At 28.5% G+C, this 14,888-nt stretch overlaps 1 long non-coding RNA gene across 1 annotated transcript; it reads left to right on the top strand.

The window, feature by feature from the left end:
- The first annotated feature begins 438 nt into the window (after window positions 1-438).
- Window positions 439-1,349, top strand: LOC128281396 (uncharacterized). Its single transcript, XR_008271603.1, has 2 exons — window positions 439-524; window positions 1,142-1,349. It is a non-coding gene; the product is annotated as an uncharacterized LOC128281396 (long non-coding RNA).
- The last annotated feature ends 13,539 nt before the right edge of the window (window positions 1,350-14,888 follow it).

Below are 14,888 nucleotides of genomic sequence, written 5' to 3'. Positions count from 1 at the left end.
ATGATCTTTACGTTTATGAAGTCCGTTAGCTCGATAAAGCTTATGCTAGCAATAATTTAAGTTAGAGTCAAATTTGGAAAAATACCCATAGGTGAAATTTGTGTATTTTGATGTTTTATGATGGAATATGAGGTTTTAAATTATGTTAGACAACTTGTGCTACTTGGTTTTAAGTGAAAACGAGTAAAAGGCTTAATCGGTAAAAATACCTAATAGTCATAAGTACATGTTAGTGTGTGAATTTGATGTTGCCATAGAAGGGAAAATGATCAGCATGTCATAAAACATAAGAAAATAGGATGAAGTTTAATTTACGAGCCTTGGGGCAAAAGTGCAAATATGTGAAAGTTTAGGGGCAAAATGTAATTTTTCCAAAGTTTGAGTAAAGGGTTGTTTTGATAAATGTTGATATTAAATAAGCTAAATTTGCTATTATAGATCAAGAAGAGCGAAATTCGAGAGTAGATCGGGAAAAGAAAAAGTAAATGACTAAATTGTAAAGTTTAGTCACATTTTGTATCGAGGTAAGTTTACATAAATAAATGCAATATTCTTTTATTTTACATTATTATTGTCAATTTCAGCATTTATATATTTATGTTATGAAAATATTTAAAGTCGAATTTAAGGTGAAGTGACAGAGGAAAAGTGTTAGAAAGCCGGTTGAACCCTAGGAATGTTAGGATATTAGGGTTGACAGGATGAACGAAATGAGCCATGTAAGTCCATATTAGAAATATGGCTTTGGAGACAGGATTGAGCCATGTAAGTCCATATTATATATGGCATTGGAGACAGAATAATTCATGTAAGTCCATGTCAAAGACATGGCATTGGCGAGATATTGATAGAGCAGAAGCGACCTAGTATCCTTAGTATTCCGAGTGGTTCAACGGGTCAGGATACGAGTTAAATTACAGTGAATTAACAGCAAAGGAAAAGTAGATTATACTTATGAAAAGGAAAGGTCGTAAGAAAGAAGGTAAGGGAATAAAGAAGAAGATAGAAATTGAGAAGTAAAGAAATTTATGATGTTAGATGATATTATGCATAATTATCCATTATGTTGAATGTTGTGATTTATTTGCTTGTAAGCTTACTAAGCCTAGTGCTTAATCTCTTTATTTTCTTCTTCTTATAGTACTTATCTAGCCACTCGGGGATCGAAGGAAACGTCGGAGGCCGATCACACTATCAAATAAATAACTCGGTATAATTAGACGTTTTGTTTTGTGTATGGCATGTATAGAAACTTAGCCACTTTTGGTATAATATGAACAATGAATGATGTGTAAATACTTGCTAGTGATTAGCTAATAAAAATGGCCAATGATATGCATGTTTATTAATATGTATGATTGAATGGTGATTATCACATGAAAATTATGAAAAATGTGAAAGTAACCTAAAAACAGATTCAAGTAACAGCAATAACGTAACTTTGAAAAATCACTAAAAATTTTATAAACATAGTTTGAAGATGAATAATATATGAAATTAAAGCTTATTATGTCTATTTTCTTATGGAATAAGAAAAATAGGTAAAGGTATTATATTTCATGATATATCTGAGTTTTAGTGAAACAGGTCGAGCAATTTCTGGAACCCCTATTTCAACTTTGGAAATTCACCATAAATTTTACAAAAACTAATTAGAAGGTATACTTTATATGGTTATAATCCTTGTTGAGTCTAGTTTTAAGAGAAACAAACGGATTAGTGATATGAATTTTGTACAGGAAGAAACATGGTTCGTAGTAACAAGAGGTTAGTGCAGTCGAGTTTTGAAACAGGGAAACTTTAACTAATAAACTGTACTAATTGGCCAAGTCAAAATCTATGAAAAAATTAGTAGATAGATATATGAGTCTAGTTTCAGGAAAAATTTACGGATCTTAATTTCGAGTTTCTGAACTCAAGATATGAATTTTTAGGCGACTACGACGCAGAATGGCAGCACATTCTGAAATGCTTAAATAAACAATTTAAACCTATTTAAGGGATAGAATAAGTTTAGTAATGCCTCGTGCTCGATTCTGGAAACAGTCTCGGGTAAGGAGTGTTACATTACCTCTTCAGTCTCTTCATTGCCGCAGTCTATAGGCACTGAATCTTGGTTATCATCATCCAAATCTATGTTAGCAAATGTTCTGGCAAAACTCCCTATTGCCATATCTTTGCCAACAGCCAAAGTCATTTCATCATAATGATCAATGCTTTTATTCAAAAATGGTTCATACTTCTTGTGTGCCTGTTGGATATTATACACAATTAGAATAACAAGTAAAAAATAATTGAAATATACTTAACATATATATACATATATTACCATTACTGCTGCATCATATGTCGCTCTGTCACATGTGATCATTTTCATGTTATCATCCCATCCAAAACCACTTTTACCTCTAATTGTGCATATAATCTTCCACTGTTTTTTTACAGTTCTCAAATGATTTTCCACATGTTTTGTATCGCATTTGACTTAAAATTTTTCAGAAATAGCTTCGATAACTCGATTAATAGAAACTGCTTTGAAAGTATTAGAAGGCTTATTTCCTTTCTGGGCCTCCTCTGCTAGAATTTCAAGAAAAAGATGTTCCATCAGTTTTGTCCACCTGAATTGCTTGGAGGTCCCTTCTTTGTTGCCCTTACTTATTCTACATTAATAATTGTCATTGTCAATCATTTCAATATCCAACAAGCTTAAAACATAATAAATTCAATATCTAAAAAGCTTGAAACATAATCAATATCTAACAAATTCAAGACATAATAATTTCAGAATCCAACAAACTAAAATTTCAATATCATTATCCAACCAACATTAACAAAAAAAAAATAATTTTAATACTAAAACATACATAACATAGAAACAACAACCCTAAGCCCTAAACCTACCTAATATTTCTAGCCATATAATCAGTCCACATAGTTTGTGCAATTTCATATCTCTTAGCAGACCATTCTCTTGCTTCTTCTCTTTCTTTTCGCTTCGTAAGAGTTGATATTATCAAATCAGACTCAGGCTCCTCGTATAATCCTTGATTAAGTAAATCACTAGGATAAACTCCCATGATATGATTATGAATGATGCAACAAGCCAAAACTATATCTACTTGAGTTTGAAAATTCCAAAATGGTTCAGCATCTAATACACGAAATTGTTTCTTCAAAATCCGAAAAACACATTCAATAGTGATTCGCAATGATGAATGACGAAGATTAAAGAGTTCCTTTGCATTTTCAGGCCCTTGAGCACTAAACTCTTTTAAATGATATCGAACACCATGATATGGGGTAATATATCCATTTCAGATGCCATATCCAGCATCAACAAGATAATATTTACCGACAATTTGACAAAACATAATTATTACTAATAAATTATGAGCTTACTAGAACTATTTGGTATTTAATGTTTTATAATTCTTACCTTCCGGAATTCTTAATCCTCTTGGGCGTAAAAGTGCATCACTTAAAATACGAGAATCATGTGCACTACCTTCTCAACTAGCTAGAACATAGGAAAATTTCAAATCAAATGTAATGGCAACCAATACATTTTGTGTCGTCCCCCCTTTACGGCTACGAAATCTTCCTTGAATGCTAAGTGGAATGGATGCACGAACATGAGATCCATCTAATGCTCTAATACAATCTTTAAAATAAGGATAAAACCTTGGATTATTTCTGATTTCACTAGGAGTTGACTCATTAGGTAATCTAATAATTATCTTATACAATTTCAAAATAGCTCTCAATACAACCCTAAAGTAACGGTGAATTGTCTCAATTGATCTATAATATCTAGATCCAATCACTCGAAACCTTACATTATGAACAATTATCTGTAAAAATATAAGTACTTGCTCCCTAATATTCACCGATTTAGTTGATTGTAACAAATTATTCCTACTAAGAATATCACACAAATTAAAAAAGGCTATCGGTCTCATCCTTATCACATCAATACAATGCTGGTCACCACTATATAAAATACTATTAATATAATTTTCTCTTTCATAATCTCGATTCACCCGAGGGTGAGAATCAATTTCCTTCCTAGTTTTTAATTTTTTAATCCAGAGAGCCCCAAAAGCTAAAACTAAAGCCACGACTCCGACAATTGCATTTTGATCTTGATTACGAACCATCTACACAAAATAATGCCACAAAAATATCTGATCACTACAAAAAAGATGCAAACTTTTCATAAGATCACATATATGACTAAAGTTACCATGACTAAAGTGCATACATACATATATGAAAGTTTTTCAAGCAATGACTAAAGTTACTATGACTAAAGTTACCATGATTAAAGGGAATGGAGTTAACTAACCAACCCCAACTTAAATAATAACAAAAAAGGGCATAATTTAAGACATATTCATCACAAAAAAAAAAAAAGAAAAGAAGAAAGAAATGTGAGAAAACAAAATGAATTTGCTGAAATGATGAAGATTATGACTGAAAAAGTATTGGAACACAATTGTTGTGGTTCTGATTACAAATTACAAAATTAAATATAAACTCATTTTTAACTCCTTATAATACAATCTCAACCTCTTTATTTAAACCCAAGTTTTCTCTCTTCTGTATTAGTCTTTTACGTTTTCAACTTTGTGTTTTTCTTCAGTGCTCTTTCTCATATTGCTCCCTGCTGATAATTTTAGAAAGGGTTTCTGTAAGAATTTATTAGTTTGAAAACATGGCAGTCATTTCTTTCAGGGTTCTTATGAGAGTTGTGGCCATCTTTGCTCTTGTTTTTGCTATTGTCTTACCCAAAGTTAAAGCTCAGTCTGCTGCACCAGCTCCTTCTCCTACAAGTGATGGTAACTAATCTATTTCTTTAACATGTTATTTTTGAACCTTTAGCTCTTTTCAATATTGCTTTCCTTATAACAGTATTCAGGCATTGCCAAAATCTACTCTCTCTTTTTTTTTTTCTTTCTTTTCACTCTGAAACGGTTCTCATTTTTCCTTAAAGGCATTGTTTTTCTCATAGTTAAAATAAATACAGTAGGCTTTTTCCCCCAAAATCAAATGCATTAAATAATTAATTACTTATACCCATTTGATTTTGGGCAAGAACTTTAATTGACCAAGGGATTGCTTACGTTCTGATGCTTGTGGCACTAGTGCTTACATACCTTATCCACCCTCTAGACGGATCCTCCTACACCTTCTTTTAAATTATATTATTCATTTTGGTAACAGAGTACTATGTGGATAAATCTATCAAGTTCATTTTTTTTCCTTTCTTTTTGGGTGATGGATGTAGTGGTTAATGGTTTGCATTGGTTCTGAGAGATTGATTGATTAATGTGATTCCTAAAAAAGTGAAACTTGGAGAAATAAACAACTATGGTACTGATTTTCTTGGATTACTTTTACAAGCATATCATGACATATATATAATTTACAAGCAGAAGAAGTGATTGAATTGTTCGGTCACCAAAACCCTCATCCAGATGACTTATCTAAACTAAACATTGTAAGAAATTAACTAACAGGTATCCATGGAACAATGTCCTTCTACAGTTCTTTACCGAAACCAAACTGCTACAATTTTCAGGGTGAAGGTAACCCCTTCAGCCAGCTTTTCCCAGCTACTCACGTAACCAAAGTTATAGTATGTACTTGTTGGCAATGGCATATATATAATCCAAAAAATCAGATGTAACCATATTTGTATAATGAAAAAGAATGAATGAGTCAAGGTGAATGGCTCAAGGTATATATGTATTACTTAATTATTTTTTAAAATAAAGGTTTTACCCAATTCCACACTATAGTACAAATTTGTTACTATGGCTGCAATGATAATTTAATTTTTATGTTTATTATAAAATAAAATAAACATTAGTTCTAAAATTATAAAGCCAAAAAGAAACAACAAAGCGATAAGACTCATACTCAAGCTTGTATGAATGAAGGAATGCTTGAAACAGAACATGCAATTCAATTTTATTTATTAGTTCTAAAATACATATTATATAGGTAGAAGAAGAAGAATAAGAAACAAAAAAGAGGATGCATAAGTGTTGCACGAGTGTTTGAGGAAGCTTTGGCATTTGATTGATTTGATCATCCAAACTTATTTTTTATTTCCTATAGACATTTTGTTATATTTGGCTTCTATGGTTTTCGACATTTTGTATTGGTCTTCCATTTATCCTTGAAAAAAAAAACTATCTAAAAATGACTGAAAAAAACTTTCTCTACTGCTTGCAGAGACTTACCTAAAAATGACAATGTATTGAACTCCACAAAAGATAATAACTTATCATGTATTTCATGAAATTTGGCTCAAACATAAACCCAAAATAAAAATCTGAAATGATATTGCAATTACAGAAGCTATAATTGACATACTTGCATATTATCTTTATAGTGTTCAAGTATCAAAATTGATATGAAGCACAGGCAACTTCAAAGAAGATAGAGATAACCATTTTCTAACATTGAAATAGCATCCACACCAAAACCCTGACTTGTTAAGGTTTAGGCAAACATTTCCAAAAACAACAAGCACAAGAATCAAGCACATTTACAAACAAAATGTGGCACCAGATAACATTAAAGAAGATGCCATACCTTGCGAAGAGGAATGAGATCCTCAGAAAGAGAGAAAGACAACAGCAGTGTGTAAAATTTCATCTGGTTTCCCCTGCAATCAAACGTCAAATCAATTTCAACTTTCATTAGTAACTGTGAAACTGCGAAAATCATCCAACAAGAAAGAGAAGTCTTGAATATAATAAATGCCGAAACTCACTCTATATATAATTCTTATGCAAGTATATAAAGCTTTTTGGACTTGCTAACATTGAGATCAATCATAATACAATCCCCAAAAGTAGCAACAAAAGTAGCATCAAGAATATCCTCATAAAGTCTAGGATATTTAGAGATATCCAAAATTAATTTTTTAAGTCAATCGATCCAATCTCCTTAAATTAGGAAGCAGAATAGATGTCATAATTAATGAAAGGATTAAATCCCATTAGATGAAAAAATGAACAAAGACAGGTGCATAAAACATAAATCTACAACCCCCCGACTGTTAACCAAGTGAGGTATAAAACTAGAGTTGAAATGAACTAATACACCTCAATAAGGACCAATAAATATCATACCAAAGAAAATGGCATCAAACAACATTAATTAGCAGTTCGACATATCAAATTTGAGAAATACTAATTAGCCAAAACAAGAGACAGATAGGCAGGCAGTTGGGAAACACTTTGTTGAAAACAGGAAAGGAACTACATCCATGTCAAAGAGTGATTGTATTGGAGGTAAAAAATTTAACAGCATAGTGAATTTTTATTAGAAGAAATCCCAAAACATTTAAAGAGAGGTAAAGACTCGTTAAAACCACATAGGAACAAAATAAATATTCGAAAGTAAGTTTTAAACCAGTATGATCAAATGGTTAAAAAATACACTAGGAGTTAAAATGCTAACATCTTAACTGCAATTTTATGTTGCAAATTTTGATTTCCAATTATCATGTGAAGGAACCACTTCTTAGGAAAAATATAATCAAGCAATTACAAATTAGTAGAATCAAATAAATTTGCACTTCTGAAGTCAGTAAATAATTACGCCAAAGAAGTTTTTAGTATTTTAGGGTTCATGAATGGCATGCATTGATGCATACCTCTAAGGCCAGGGAAGCCTTGCTTCTTATTCTTGACACCAGTGATATTAGTTGACTGATATCAGTTCCTGCACCAAAACCACAACCCCACATCACAAAACCCATCACCAAAACAAAATGAAAAAGCAGAATTAAAGAAGATGGCATACCTTGCGAAGAGGAATGAGATTCTGAAAAGGAGGGGAAGATAGGAAACAAAACAACAGCGTGTAAAATTTACCTGAGAATAGAAGATATGCGACGGACTAAGGAAAAAGGGAAGAGATTTGAAGAACGAAAGAAGAAGAAGACTTACCTGGATGAAGAAGAAGATGGAAAAAACTTGAAGAATGGAAGAAAAAGAAGGCTTAAAGTTGAAGAACGGAAGAAAAAGAAGGCTTACCTGGATGAAGAGGAGATGGAAAATGTCTTACAGAAATGAAATCAGTAAGACATTTTCCCCAAATTAAAGGCCATTTTACTCGTGTCTAGTAAAACATTTTCCATTTGGAAAATGTTTTCAAGCTTCCAAACACCGTAAAACCAGAAAAACATTTTTCGAAAAATGCTTTCCTGGCTTCCAAACGGACCCTTAAATTTGAAAAAATCCAATTTAAAATTATTCAAAGAAATTATTCGAAAATTTTAATCCAAGCTACCTTATTTGAACTCATGTTATTTTATTTGTTGTAATAAGATCGATGCCAATTGAGTTAAAAGATTCAATTAAATAAAGATCATATACGTTATACAGTAAAATTAATGATTTAATTAAAAGAGAACAAATTTATCACATTGTTGTACAAATATATATGTTAAAGGGTAAACTATCAAAATAGCCAATTTTGTTTGTCTCAAGTTACATTTTAGTCACTTATGTTTGAAATGTTACGTCTTAGTTATTTACGTTATTGTGTTGTAACATTTTAGTCACTGACCCGTTAATTATCATTTATGGTGTAACAGAAAACTGACGTGACATGTTAAATCATCATTTCAAACAAAAAATTTAGGTTGAATCATACAATTAGTCCTTATATTTCATTTTGAGCAATTTAATTTTTTTCTTTTATGTTCTTTTTAACTTCTTTTTTTTTTTTGTATTTTCTATTCGCTTCTGCTTCTGCTTCTGCTTCTGCTTCTCCCTCTGTTTTTCTCTCTTCTTTATTTCTTTTAACGTAGTTTTTCTATGTTTTTTATTTGTTAAAACTAGTCCGTAAGCTTGCCTCACTCGAAAATATTAAATTGTCCAAAAAAAATAAAAGTATAGGGATTAGTTTTATCAAATGGAAAACATAGAAAAACTACGTTAAAAGAAAAGGAGAATGGAGGAAAACAAAAGGAAAAGCAGAAGAGAATGGAAAATATGTAAGCCTAAACCCTACAGTTAACGCGATAACCTAAATGACTAAAATGTAACATTTTAAACATAAGCAATCAAAATATAACTTAAGTTAAATAAAAGTGACTATTTTGATAGTTTACCCTATCTTAAAATATGTAAGCCTTCCACTTGTTCCTAGTATCCACGCAAACATCTTACCATATTTTGTGTTGGATTGAACTTAAGCATATGTATTTGATACTAAAATCATATATAAGTTGGATTTGATTTATGAATGTTTTATTTATAAAAATGTATAAATAAATTTAAAATATAAATATCCGTATTTAATTATTTTTTATAAATAATTTTAGAAAACAAGTGGTTAATGATTTATGTTTGCACCTCAAAATTCAAGATTCGAGCCCTAACAATAACATTTCCGTTAATATAAGACAATGTAAATATCATTTAAAAATGTAATTGAATTGGTGTCCCTTATCAATCACAATCCTAATGTCATGTTTACGATTTAATTCGCTTATTAAAATAATATTTGTGCTTAATGTCATTCTTTCTAAACAATGTGAATATTAAATAAATGGTGGGTATTTGGTATACAAATCGTGTATTTTTTTTATTTCCCAAGTAATTTTCAAAAATTGTAATGTTTCTTTTTTTTAAAAAAAATATTTATCTTCTCCTATAGAACATTTATCAACTCTTTAACTTTACTTGTAGATTTTACAAACTCCACTAACATCAATATATCAAATAATTTCCCTTAAATAAAATAACATAAAATAGGGAGAAACCATCCCAAATTAATTTTTTTTTAAAAAAAAACCCTTAAGCATTTGAAATTTTCCGCCACCTTCGGAAATCGTAATAATTTTTTTAAAAAAATCTACTTCCTTCCTTCTCGTTTATTGCATTTTAAATTTGTTTCACATTTAGCCTTCGAGAATGACTTGGAAAAACAATTTTGGATAATAATATTTGAGTGGGAAATATTGTATTTGTAGCTCTTATTTCAATTCAAAGAGTCTTAGTTGATTAAGTCTTAACTCGATTAGTATCGATATTATTGTTAATGTAAGAGAGCATGAGTTTGAATGTGCTGAAATACATTATCTTCTTATTTAAGGATTAAGAAGAAATTATGAGTAATTTTAAAAATTGTATAAAAAAAGTCAAGTAAGAGAAATAAAAATGTTTTTACGATAAGAAGGCTTTGGTTCTTAAGTCAAAATCTAAGAAGAAAATTATATAGTTGTGGAAATTATGTAAAAGAATCCAAGAAGATAGTATATCTTTACTTTTTAAATTTTGAAATTCTAGTCCTAACCCAAACAGTAGCAATCAAATCTATTTAGTTAAATTCAATTACTTGTATTATATCATGCGTGCAATTGTAGATTTAGCCCATATTTTCTAATTTGATCATTCTAAAGCCCTACACTTTTCGAATTTTAAAATTTTAATCTTAACGTAAATGAGTCATTAATTCATTAACTGGATTTTTAGTAAATAATATATAGAAATAACAATCTGACATGATATCACCATTATAGATATGATAATATGTTTGTCCCATCAAATTTTGGAAATAATGAACTTAATGAATTTAACAATTATCATTTAGTGATGACCGAAATTTTAAATTTTAAAAATATAAAAACTAAATGACTAAAATTAAAGTATAGGATTAAATCTATAATTATTGTAAAGCACAATAACTAATAATAGAGTTTAAGAGTTTAACCTCAAATTTATTAGTTCCCACTTGTCTCAAATTAAAGTAAATGGTATCCTCTCAATGATATTATATGGATTATGAAAATGAAACATGATAATTGGTGATTTGTTTGAGATAAATGATTTTATTATTAACTGAAATAAACAATTATCATTTTTATTATGAAAGTTTTCTTACAAATTATTTTAGTTTAATTGCCATTAATTTTAACCCTAATTTATATATATATATTCAATCTGTACTTCTATTAGCTAAATATAACTTTGAATGAATTGCATAATAAAAACTGTGAATGAATGGATAAAACAAAATAGATTGCATGAATTATTATAAATGCATTTTCTTAAGCATTTTTATTTTAAATATCACTACAAAAATTCATTTAAAAAAATTAATTTTTGCTATACCAACTCTGACATATTTTCCAAATTATTTCTAAACTTAACTCAGAACCAAAAACAAAATGCATGAACATCATTTCAAGAATAGCTATGTGAAGCAAGAAGAAAAAAAGGCACTAGGGCAAAGAAACTTCGTAAACAAGCCAAAACCTCAAATGTAACAACATAGGATGGATCAAAGCCCAGAGAAATCAATAGCAACCATTAGTGCAAAACAGGTTCTCCCTAATGCATTGATCCATCCTTGCTAATGTAGACGAACCTAATCCATACCTACAACAAAAATATAGATAGACACAAGCACAATCCAAGCAACAAAATAAAATCTGAGAGGGGCACAAACACACATCAAATGACAAGTCAATCCTGGCATGGAGAAGTCGACAACAAAACCCTTTGAAACCCAAGCAGTGACAAGGGAAAAAGAAGAAAAAGAGAAGGATAGAAAAAAGATGGAACCAAAAAGGGGAAAGTAGAAGGAAAAGGTAGTAGAAAGTGGAAGATGGAAAACAAGGTAGGGACAATGTGTCATGACTGACAAGAGGTCGATCATGCCATTGGATAAGACCAAAGGAAAAAGTTGGGTTTCCAAAATCCTAATACTATGTTCGGATGGAAAGAAAATGAAAGGATAGTAAAAGAGCTGAATGTGAAGGATGAAATGATTATTTATTATTTTGTTTGGATAGTTTGAATTTAATAATAGAAAAATAAGTAATTAGTTAAATAATAAAATGGAAAGAAAAGGATTGATTGTAAGATTTTTTAAAATTATAATATTTTTATAAAATAAATGTGTAAAAAATAAGGAGGATAAAAAATAATATTTATTTCCCTTGCTTTCTCCAATTTGAGTTAAATGAAATTTTACCATTTTCAAGGAAAGCTAAAACACTAATTTTTCGTCCAATAAATTTTATAACTCGATTGATATAGGTATTGTTGTCAATGTAGGAGGACTAATGTCTCATTGACACTTACATCAATGGTTTCAAGAATGCCCACTTATCCCTTTTAAGTTTGGAGAACATCCCTTAAACTTCTTTAAGATTTATTTACTAAGCAAATTTTAAATAAGAAAAGACAAATTTACCATTGTTATTATTTATCTATGTAATATGTATTTAATTTATTTATTTCTATATTTTTAATTATAAAATAATAAAGAATTTATTTTTTATAAAATTGAATATATATTATTTATTTCATAAAAATATATTTGACTTCATGTGAAATTACATATTTCAATTTCATATTTAATTCAATTATATATCATCTTTGACGTGACTTCGTTAAATTATTTTTATGTAAAATTGATTAATAATGAAATTTAGAATATAATGGCTAAGGGTCCAATAAAGCTTTGAACATAAAAAAAATCAATAAAATCCCTTTACAAAAAAACCCATACGCAATTAAACTCTCAAAAGTTAAAAATTCATTAATTAAGTCATTTGACCAATAGTTTTTTACTTTGATTGTTATTAAGTTGACGTGGTCGTTAACGGCCTCTAGGTCAATAGTTTTGAGATTGATGTGGCATTTTACATGAGCAAAATTAAAAAAAATTCAAAAAAAATATATTAAAAAAATTCTAGAATAGAGGTGCTTATGGGCCAAGATCGGTTTGGCTTAAACCCATGTAAGGTATCTAAATCAAAATTTCAAGTTCGGGTTTGATCCAACCCGAAAAATTGGCTTACTCTTTTTTTGTCCAAACTTGACCCCATTTAATAAAAGTGAACCTGGGCTCGACTCGGTGTGTCCATATTTGATTTTTTAGAATAATTTTTATTTAAATTTTTTTTAAATATAATGAACTAAATGCATTAAAAATGTTAAAATAAAAGTTTTCTAACATGTTAAAAATACATTAAAAATATTTATATTAAAAATACTACCATAAATATAATAAATGTTTTATTATATTAAAACAAAAATAAATATAATAAATATTTTATTTTACTAAATATAATTTTAAATATTTATATTTTGGGTGGGGTTATTTAGTTAAACAAGTGTTTTTTTTAGGTTTTGGGTAATAAGTTTAGTTGTTATTGGTTAGTGATTTAATATAAATATAAATATATATAACTTATTATTTAACATATATAATTAATATAATATTTTTTTATAACATAATATATTTTGACTGGGCTGGACTTGAGTAGAAAAATTTTGTCCACAGTTCGGCTCATATAGAAATAGGCCTTAAATTTTACCCAAATCTATTTTTCAACTCTTGTATTTTGTCCAAATCCTTCTATTTTTTAGATGGGTCTAAGCGAGTAGCCCAACCTATAAGCAGGTCTAGTCTAAAATGAATCTAAATAAATTGACATTTAGGTTATTTGAATTTAAACACTTGTTTGTCTATATTCAATTTACATGTAGTTTTCTAAATTATAGAAAAATATAGAAATTAAGAAAATATACATAGAGAACGAGGAATAAAAGGTCAAAAATAAAATGTTATTTTACAAATCAAATCCAAAATAAATCGAGACAAATAAATGTCCAAGTTTATTTGAATTTGGATTCTATATCCAAAATATAATATTTAAATTTATAAAATATTTAGAATAAATTGTCAAATATTATTAAATTATAAAAGAGAAGAAAAAATGGAGGTGGTTGTTTTTGTCATTATCTCAACATAGGCAAATTCTCTTTCTTAAGTTGATGTTGTTGGCTTTTTCTTTTATCTAATTTGTAAATTATGGCATTGGTGTTTGACAACCATTTTCATTATTAGTTACTACTTTAATGCAGGATGTAAAAATGCAATATCCAAAATTTACATCTTATTGTGTGGTTAAACATGTGTATAAAAAAGAGATACATAAAAATAAATTTATATATTTACTTTTTTAACCTATACATGCAGGTTTATTTTCAACTTGAATTTTTAAATAAATTTATTTTAAAATTTTTTATTTTTAATTTCTTTCTATATTTTTAAAGTTTATATGGTTTAAAATAAGAGTGTTCGATTAAATCGAGTGAAAAAATTTTGAGTTGATGAGTCTTATTTTCTTGAGTGAAATGAAATTCAAGTCAAATCAAAATTTTGTTATAGTATAACTAATTCTTGAAAATTTTTCAAAGCAAAATAATAAAAATAAGATAATTTAGTATGATAAACTTGAATAATTGATTAACTTATTTAGTTCGAAAATTATTGTTTTAGAAAATTTTAAAAAAATTAACTTTCTTTATATATTCTTTAGAAATATTTTGAATTTTAAAATTATTTTGAATTCTTAAAATTATATTGATTTTTTTTGTAATTTTTGTTACGAGAGAGAGACCAATTTGCTCATTTTCAAAATTAACATGGACTAAAGGAGTATTTACACTAATCTGTTATTCGAATTATAAAATTCAACTTGATTCAAACTCAAAACTTGAATTACTTATTCGAGTTGAATCGAATAACACAATTCAATTAACTCAAAATTCAAAACTTTCTCAAAATTTTTTAATTGAATCGAGTTTTACTCACTCTTAATTTAAAAAACTACCTCTATAATGAATTTAGATAATTATTTATTTAAATTCATTTATAATTTTGCTGATGTGGACTGCCACATCAGCTTTATGCCGGCTAACTCAATTGTTGTAGGTTAGAAAGGTGTCTTGGTTAAAGGGCTTAATTGATAAATTTTTAACATAAAAAGACTTAATTGGGTAAAATTTTTACTGAGAATTTTATTTTAAAGTTGATGGGCTTATTGGAGTTTTAATTTTTAT

Source organism: Gossypium arboreum, chromosome 10 (genome assembly GCF_025698485.1).
Source record: "Gossypium arboreum isolate Shixiya-1 chromosome 10, ASM2569848v2, whole genome shotgun sequence".
In the NCBI taxonomy this organism is placed as follows: Eukaryota; Viridiplantae; Streptophyta; class Magnoliopsida; order Malvales; family Malvaceae; genus Gossypium; species Gossypium arboreum.
Note: the sequence above shows the minus strand (reverse complement) of the source record. Positions and strands in the feature narration are given on the sequence as shown.